Consider the following 9,184-nt stretch of genomic DNA (forward strand, 5'->3'; position numbering starts at 1 on the left):
ACGCTGCCAGGGAGCTCTGCAGGGGAAAGGGGCTGGAGCCTGGAAACAAATCCATTTACACCAGGCAATCCTCACCCGAGGTGTGACGCTGTCCTCATCAGTTCATCCCCAAATGCGCAGTAACCCCCCAAAAATATATAGTTAAATAAACAAAATCTCCCTTTCCGCACTGAAGGGGGGGGCTCTGTTTTGTCTCGGTGAAATTGGGCGAAGTGTCCCCCGGCACCTACCCGGCTCGCACAGCTGCCCGCAGCGCTCAGTCCAGCAGGTGCCTTTTCTTCTGCTTCAAAGGGCTCTGGATGGGCTCTGGACAGCTCTTTTGGAGAATGGCGTTTGTTAGTAAGAGATGCCTGGCACGAACGCGGCCTGATTACAGCCCTGCTCGTTAAAAAAATGTTCTCTAGGTATTGAAGGGGATAACAAGGATATTTAAACATTCCCAGCGTGCACCTTTAAGCGGCGGAAAATAAGGGAAATTGCCATCGTTTAATTCAGTATTGCTCCTTTTGAACTCCCACTGGCTTTGCCTGCAATTGTTCCCTCAGCCAGGGCTTGGAGCAGGGTCTGGATTACGGGGGCGCGGGGTCCACGGGGCTGCTTTCCACCCGGGTTGTGAAAAGTTCCCCCAGAGCGGGGTTTGGGGCTGTAATCTTGTGATTCCTCCCCGATTTCGTGCGCGAGGGAGAGGGTGGAGCAGCGTTCCTTTTTGTCTGCGTCTCCGAGGAAGCCTTTCTGAAGCAAGAGCAAAACCCACAGCTGGTGTTTGTGGATGAGACACAGCCATGTTCTGGCAGGGGACAAAAATAATAAAAAAAAGAAACCCTAATATCTAATTTTAGATGTTCTGAAATGCCTACAACAAATGATATGCGCGCATCCCTCGCCCGGTGTTTGGCCCTGGCCCCAGGTGCCCTCAGCATCATCCACAGGGGTCCCGCTGCCCCCTCCGTGTGAAAAGCAGGTCCTGGGCAATTATTTGGGGTAATTTAGTCACATTTTTGCTTAGGAGGGTTCGTCCCGAGCTCTTTGGGGAAAGGCTCTGCCCGATTGTCCCCCAAAATCTGCTTTCTACGAAGCATCCGGAGCCTGCCTGGTGCCGGACCACACCACACGACCACAGCTGGTGATTTATCGAGAAGTTCATTATTTCCTGGGTCTTGGGGGCAAAAGACTCGTACCGTCCCCCTGCTTCTCCCTGCGGTGACACGGACGGGCCGTACCGCTGCCCAGTCAGGGGGTCGGCGGCCCCCGGGTGCCGATGGAGCTGGGCTCTGCCCCGGCCCTGCTCCCGTGTGCTTTTTCTGCTGCCCCAAGGGATTTTGGACTCAGACCCAAGCAGTTTCCCATTTTCCCTTCCTCTGATCCCAAAAGATCCGATCCCAAGCGTCCCCAAAACAGCGGAGCTTGGACCAGAGAGATGTTTTCAGCCAGGGCACCGCAGCAGCACCCAGGAGTCATGCACGGAGGCAGGACAAGGAGGCTGCAGCCTCCTGCCATCGCCCCGCCGAGGCCAGGGCAGGGTCTCGGCTTACCGGCCTCTCCTAAAGGTCTCCCCCCTTCCAGCACATAACCTTTATGTCCAGGACTACCAAAGTTTGCTTTCTCCCTCCAGGGTTAGGCACAGCAGGAGCGAAAGAGAAAGCGACCGCTTGTAGGAGGTTCCCTCGGCATAATAACCTCAGAGGAGTTTAGGTCTAAAGACTAAAAGGCTCTATTTACTTTCACTGACAAGGAACAATCTAAGCAGATGTCCTTTGATGGGATTAGTTATTAATCCTTGAATCATGGGTAAATGGGAAAATGATCCATTATTTTCCGCAAAATCCTTCACTACTTTAGATTTCAAGGATGGGGTGGAGGATTGTTAACAGAAAGGTCTCGACCTGTCTGTTTTTGCCATTTAAAAATGTATTTTTACAGTTTGTGCCATGGAGCGTGACTGTGAAATAAAAAATAAAATAAAATAAAAAACCAACAAGAAAAGGTTTTTCCTTCCACTGAAGAGTGAGAACAATGCGCCGTGTCAGAGATTTATCAATACATAGGCCCGAGCATCCCTCAAATAATAATAATAATGCCGACGACAATACTGATAATAATCCTCCCCCCTCCAGAAGCGCGCTCGGTGCCGTTCTCCGCGCAGCTTTGGCAACTCTGCCTAAATGTTTAGATCCTTCGACGCCTCTGTGTCATGTTAGCAGCAAAACACAGGAGGAGCCCCGCGACGTGACGCCGGCGCTGGAAGCGTTGTTTCACAACGAGCAGGGGGGGCACGAGGGCTATGGGGGGAGCTGGGGAGGGACACGGGGGTCTGATTCCACGACCCCTTTCTCGTGGGGATTCAGCTCCCGGTGCAGGGGAGAGGATGAAGAGCCCCGAGACCGCAGTGCAGCCCCGGCCTCTGCCTCCGAGCCTCACCGTATCGGGCGCGGAAAGATTCCCAATGAATAATTCACTTCGCTTTCTTTTGATTTGCGTTCCGATTGTACACAGCGGTGCGGGCTCCGAGGGGGAAAGCATGTTCTGATTAAAGATTTATACCGGGCACATGAGCTTGTTGCTGTTGTTTAAAAGATCTTCTTCAAAGTTTGAGGATGGGGGGGTCTGTAAAACAGGCAGGGAGTGCCTGGAGTGTGCGGACGGCTCTCAGGGCACGCGGGAGCTTTCCTTGGGGTTTTCTTTTCACCCCGTTGGCTCTCTGGAGCTAAGCCCGAGCCTCTGAGCCCGGCGGCTGGCTCTGCCGTGCACCGAGCGGCTCCGGCTGCAAGGAGCCATCAGTTTACACGGGGAAATCGCTGGAGGATGCCTTGCCCAGGGGTCACCCCACACGCAGGGAGGCACCAAGGTTTTTTTTCCAGCCTCCTCGCTTGGCAAACCTTAGCAGTGTATTGGGGGACAAGCCCAGGCTGCCAGCGGAATGACGAGGGGCAAACGGTTTTCTCTTTCTTCTTCCCTTCTCCCTGCGGCTGTCCCCGGAGGGCAGAGATGCTTCCCAGCACCTGCCGGTGCCGAAGCCCCTCCAGCACGAACAGCCGCAATACAAACACGATTATCGCTCCATTTTTGCAAGTTTCTTTTGACGAAACCTCCTTATTTACACCCCAAGCATGCGCTTGCTGTGGCGGGGACCAGCTCTCGCAACACGGAATGGGGCCTTGTAGGAAAGTGATTTTGATGAAGTGGTGGTTCACAACCTTAACATTTGTGTTGGAAATTTTGGGGGTCTTTTAGGGCCTTGTATCGGCCCTCATGCCCACCGAAGCCTCCAGGAGGCCGCCACCACGCTTTGAGGCCGCCTGGGCCGAAGGACGGCCGTGGGTCGGCGCGTGATGGCGGCCAACACAGGGCCCAGGCCGTTCGCCTTTTTTTATTATTATTTATTTTCACAGAATTCGCGCCCAACGCCGGGAGCCCGCCGGCCTCCCCCAGCAGGGAGGCCCAAACTCCTTTTCGGGGGGGGTCCCAAACGTCCCCAGCGCCCACCCTGGCTCCCGGGGCCTGCTCCACGGCCACGGCGCCATCCCGCGGCCATGCGGGGCCGGGCTGAGGACGGAGCTCTGCCGCCATCTGGCGGCCCGGCCTGGCCTCGACCCCAAAACCCGGGCCTCGTGGGCAGGGGAGGCCCAGGGGGTGAAGACCCCACGATGTGAAGGCGCCGAAGACGTGAAGACCCCCCCCATGAAGTGAAAACCCCACAACGTGAAGACCCCACAACGTGAAGACCCCCCATGGCATGAAGGCCCCATGATGTGAAGACCACAAGACCCCCACGTTGTGAAGACCCCACGACGTGAGGACCCCACGATCCCCACGACATGAGGACCCCACGATGTGAGGACCCCCACGACATAAAGACCCCCCATGGCATGAAGGCCCCATGATGTGAGGACCACAAGACCCCCACGTTGTGAAGACCCCACGACGTGAGGACTCCATGACATGAAGACCCCAAGACCCCCATGACATGAGGACCCCCACGACGTGAGGACCCCCACGACATGGACACACCCCCCGTGGTATGGGGGCCCTGCGACTTAGGGACCCCTCCAGCCATGTTTGGGATGAGGAGGACATCGGAGGCCCGTGCCTCCTCCTGTCCCATAGCCTCCAGGTGCGGTGCCGCTTGCCCCTGATGCCCACACCACGAGCCCCACGGGTGTTTGTGGGACCCCACAGCTTGGCCCCAAAAAATACACCCACTTACCTGCAGCCCCATGCCCACACCGGAGCCCACCTCCAGGTGGAGGCCGGGAGGCCGTTTATCTGACCTTCTGCAGGTGGGGTGGGTTGAGCGTGCCCCATAAACCCGCTGCAGCGGGTCTCATCAGCCATTGGGGAAGTGATTTGGGTGGGAAATGTGGTGCCAGAGGGTGGCGGAACGTGGGTGGCCATGGGGACCGCTGTCCCTGCGGGCCTCCTGCGCTGCCTCCACCACCACGCCATGGTGAGGCTGGGGAACGGAGCCCACAGGGAGGGACAGGGCTGCGAGGGGGGCCAGAAGCGGCTGTCCCGGGGGGCACTGTCCCCAGCTCGGCGTCCCCGAATGTGTCCCGCTGCCCCGCCACGGCGTCTGGGCCAGCCTGTGCCAACGCACCCAAGGGTGCCTCAGGCCACCGGGGCTGGGTGAGACAACAACCGCCCCACGGCACGAGGGGGTGAGGAGGGAGGGGAATGAAGAGCCAGAGGCACAGAAAGTTATCAGAAACGTGTATTTTTTTTCCTTTTTAATAGTAAACCTCTTTACAACAAATATAGTGAAAGAGTTTCCAAACAAAACTCATAAGAATTTCTCATGATAATTATTATTATTAGCATTTTTTTAATCCCTTTTTTTTTTTCTTTTTCTTTTCTTTTTTTTCCCTTTTCTTATTGTGGAATATACAATAACGCATCACCATACAGCACAAAAAAAAAGGAATATCGAAAAACCAAAACGGACGTCTCAGCCACGTGCTGCGGTCCCCAGGAAGGAGCCACTGATTGTCAGAGGTGGGGACGGGGACGGGGGCGCCCCCGGGGCTCGGGAGCCCCTCGGCCAGGCGGGACCCGAGGGTGCAAACGCTCAAAGGAAGATGGAATTGGTCAAAGATCCCGGTGCAATGCTCGCAAGTTCTTGGCGTGAACCCTCCCTCTCCCTGCTTTGACCCCCAAAAAAACCTGCGCGTGGTGGCGGGACCCCCGGTCCCCCCACCCTGTGCCCCTTCCCCAGGGCAAAAGCGACGTCGCGCGTCTGCCCCCCCCGGCTGCCGCGGAACCCCTCGACTCGCACACACACTCACGCACACACACAGCTGGAGGAGCATCGAGGGGGGGGAAAAAAAGGTTAAAAATATATATATATATATTTATAGATACACGGTTTATCTTTTTTTTTTCTTTTCTTTTTTAAATTGCTTCTTGGAACAATAAATAAAACTACGAGGAGGGGGGAGTGCACGTCCTGGTTCGCTTCTACCTGTGCAGCATCCTGGGGGGGGGCGAGGAGCGGAGCCGCCTGGGACAGCGCAGCCAGGCTGGGCCGTGCAGGAGCTCCGACTGCCCACTGCATATCTACACTTCTGGGGGGGGGATTTTTATTTTTTTTTCTCTTAGTGCATCATTTAAAGGGTCTATTCTATCTTACAGAGGTTGCTGCGGGCACCCCAGAGTATGCTACCACCTACTTGAGCTACAGGGCACGGGGGTGGCGACGGGGATGGGGTAAGAAGCAGGACCCGCCACTAAAGCCACCGCAGGTGACCGGAGGGACACGGGGGGGCCACGGCGCAGCCGCGATGCCCCCTGCGATTTCAGCATCCTATTTTTCTGCAAATTGCTTGGGCAGAGCCGCAGGACATCGCCGCTGTCCTTGCGCCCTGGGCACTTGGCAGGGGACACTGCAGAATCCCCAATCCCAGGACCCCTTCCCCCCCAAAAAAAGCCCCCCCAGGCTGCCCCCGCCACGCCACCCTCTTCTGGCTCGAGGTTTTACAAAAGGCATCACTCTTAGAAAACAGGGCTGAAAAATTCCCTTGGGGTTCGGTGGCGGGGTCCCCTCGGCCTCTCCGAGCCCGGGGTCTCTCCACATTAGAACCCAAATCGGGGGGTCCTGGGCTTGCCCCCCACCCCCATCGGCCCCATTTGGCCACATCCTGGGGGGTCCGGGCTGGGCAAAGCAGGACCGGGGAAGAGCCAGGGGTAAAACAAGAAACAGCTGTACAGTTCGGCCATGTCCAAAGTCAGTATTATTACAATATACTCTGACAAAAATATAATCTCATTTCATATCAATACAACAAAAACCAGTTTTCTGTACTGTTACCATTGCTAACATATCGAAACTCGCTATTTACAGTTACAGTAGCCAGGTAAAATCCTACGAGAGAGAGATCAGAGAGAGAGGAGGGGAGAAGGACGGGGAACACGAAGGGAGGAGCGGCCCTCCTGCATCCCGAGCATGGCTTCTGGCTTCGGGCAGGGGAAGGGGGATGGAGGTAGTGAGCACACGATGCTCGTTTGGGGGCCCGGAGGGGCTTGGGGGGTTAAAAATGAAAAAAAAAAGTGAAAAGGAAAAAAAAAAAAGGAAAAAAGTGAAAAGGAAAAAAGTGAAAAGGAAAAAAAAGGTGAAAGGGAAAAAAATGAAAAGGAAAAAAAGTGAAAAGGACAAAAAAAAGTGAAAAGGAAAAAAAAAGTGAAGCAAGGGGAGGAGAAGAAAGGACAGAGTAAAAGCGATGCCAAGATGGGAACCGAGCAAACCTTTGGCTGAAGCCCACTGGCACTGTGGGCAGGGAGAGGGGACGGGGATGGGTTTTTGTCACTTTGGGTGCTTGAGGTCCCCGGAGGACCCCGAGTGTCACCCTCAGCCGGAGGGGACAGGCGGGGGGGCAGCACATGCCACCGCGATGCCGCGGGCACCGCAGCACGATGCTCCGCCGGGCAAACTGGTGCAAAAAAAGGGCAGGAGGTGGAGTTTTTAAGGATTTTTTGTTGTTGTAATTCTGTGTTTTCCCTGGTTAGGTGAGAATTTGAAGGGCGGAAAGTGAGGAAGGGGAGAAAGCATCCCCCTCCTCCTCGCCCCCCTTTGAGGACCACGCGCACCCTTTTTGCGACCAGCTCTGCTTCCAACGCTTCCACCCACCGGGGGCGACCTCGAATCCCTGCCCTGAGCACCGGGGGCGATGGGGGGGACACGGAGACCCCTGCCCGGAGGTTTGGGGTGCCCCTCGCACAGCCAGCACCAGCACCCCATTAGCAGGGGCCACCTCGTCCCTCCGCCAGCTGAGCACCCTGCAGCCCCCGCAGGGGCGAGCCCCCAGCAGCCCCCTGCGTATTTTGGGTGCCCCTCCATACCCTACACCCGTGTTTTTCCCTAAATACCCTACACCCGGGTTATTTTTCGTGAGCCCCTCTCTGCACAGGACGCCCACCCGAGGGCAAACCCCACTCGTCGCATCACCCACTGCCCCCCCCGTCCCGGGCACCCCGAGGGGAACCGCGCACCCGGGGACCCCCCCCAAAGCCCCGGTGGGATCGGGGAAAGGCCAGCATCCCCCAAATCAGCCAGCACGGGGGGGTCCCGAGCCCATCCCCACCTGCACGGAGCCCCCAAGGAGAAAGAAGAGAAGGAGGAGGAGGAGGAGGAGGAGGAGGAGGAAGCCGGCACCGGGGTCTTGCGCCGGGTTACCTCTGGGTCCGGCCCGCGGCATCGAGCCCCCCGGCGGTGCGCGCTCGAGGGATCCACGGAGGGTTCGAGAAGGTAAAGATCAGAAACAGGCTTTGGTAAGTAACCACACTTTTAGAAAGTAATATATCATTTTTGAAACATATCAGTGCATACTTCTTATATGAAAATATACACAATTGTATTTCATTCTCCAAAAAAGGAACAATTAAAAACAAAAGCAAACTAGCCCAAACACAATATATTAGCTGTTTTTTCTCTTTTTTTTTTTTTGTTGTTGTCATTGTTGTCGTCGTTTAAAATTTTTAACGCTACACTTTGTTCAGGTTACACTTTTTTTGTCTTTTTTTTTTTTGTAAATGTTTTTTTTTTTTTCTTCATGCATTTTACACCTTTATAGCCTTTGAGAATAAATAAGCTCCATTTTGCTTCCACATCTCTAAAAACTGCAGCATTTTAACTATTGTCATTTAAATCGTGCAATTTTTTTTGCAACACCCCTTTTTAAAAAATGGAAAATATATATATATATATTTTAAAACTAAACCCTATACAACGCAAAAATTCCAAATTAAAAAAAAAAAAATTATACACAATTGTAACTGTCAACAGTACAGATGAGCACGAGAAATAAAATTATAAGATCAGAAACATATTTATAGAAGCACAAAGGAGGGTGTTGGTTTCTTAGATTGTCGTTCTTCTTGGTGTCTTTTGAAAATTAGGAGGAGTTTACTGGACTCTACAGTCTGTGGGGAAAGGAAGGATGATGGCCCGGACGAAAAAAAAATAATACCCCAAGCCCCCGATGAAAGGAATGGAGAGACCCCCGACAAACCAACCCCAAAATCATTTCGCCCACGAGCCGTACTTGCCCGTGGCACGAGCCAGGGGTCGTCGAGTCCCGGGGCCACGCTGCTGCGGATCCGCTTGGCACGGCTCGGCATGGCTCGGCACACGTCGGCACGGCTCGGCACGGCTCGGCACGGCTCGGCACGGCACGGCACGGCTCGCCCCTCCAGGTGGATCCGCGTCCGAGTGCGTTTTTCTGGGTTTGTTTTGTTCCGTTTGTGGGTTTTTGTGTTTTCTTTTGTTGTGTTTTTTTTTTGTTTGTTTGTTTTTTCCTCTTTTTCCAGGCTCTCAGCTTCAAGGTAGAGGTGTGAGCGCGGGAGCCGGGGCGTGAAGTCCATGAGCAGAAATGTTTCGTCGCCCCCCCCCGCACGGCCGCACGCTCCCACCCCCCCCCCGGCGGGGCGGAAAACGTTTGGTTGTGGTTTGGTTTTCCTCGCAGGACGGTGAAGAAGGAAAAGAAAACAAAATGATGCCGATGAGACGTCGTCGTCAATCCCGCCTAATTTCCAAAGCAAGGCCGTGCAAAGAGCTGCGGTGCGGCTCCGCGGGGCAGAGCCGGACGGTGACGGAAAGCGGTGGGGAGCGCGCGGGGGGGGGGGGGGGCTCCTGCCTCCCGGACAGACGGACGGACAGAGGCACGTCCGCCCCCCCCCTGCTCGCGATGCGAAGCCT

The 9,184-nt window shown here is 55.1% G+C and overlaps 1 long non-coding RNA gene across 1 annotated transcript; it reads left to right on the plus strand.

The window, feature by feature from the left end:
- Positions 1-232: 232 nt before the first annotated feature.
- LOC310887332 lies at positions 233-8,049 on the plus strand. The gene is made up of 2 exons (XR_014575713.1): positions 233-6,540; positions 6,571-8,049. It is a non-coding gene; the product is annotated as an uncharacterized lncRNA (long non-coding RNA).
- The last annotated feature ends 1,135 nt before the right edge of the window (positions 8,050-9,184 follow it).

This window comes from Anser anser, assembly GCF_964211835.1.
Source record: "Anser anser genome assembly, chromosome: 28".
Lineage (NCBI taxonomy): Eukaryota > Metazoa > Chordata > Aves > Anseriformes > Anatidae > Anser > Anser anser.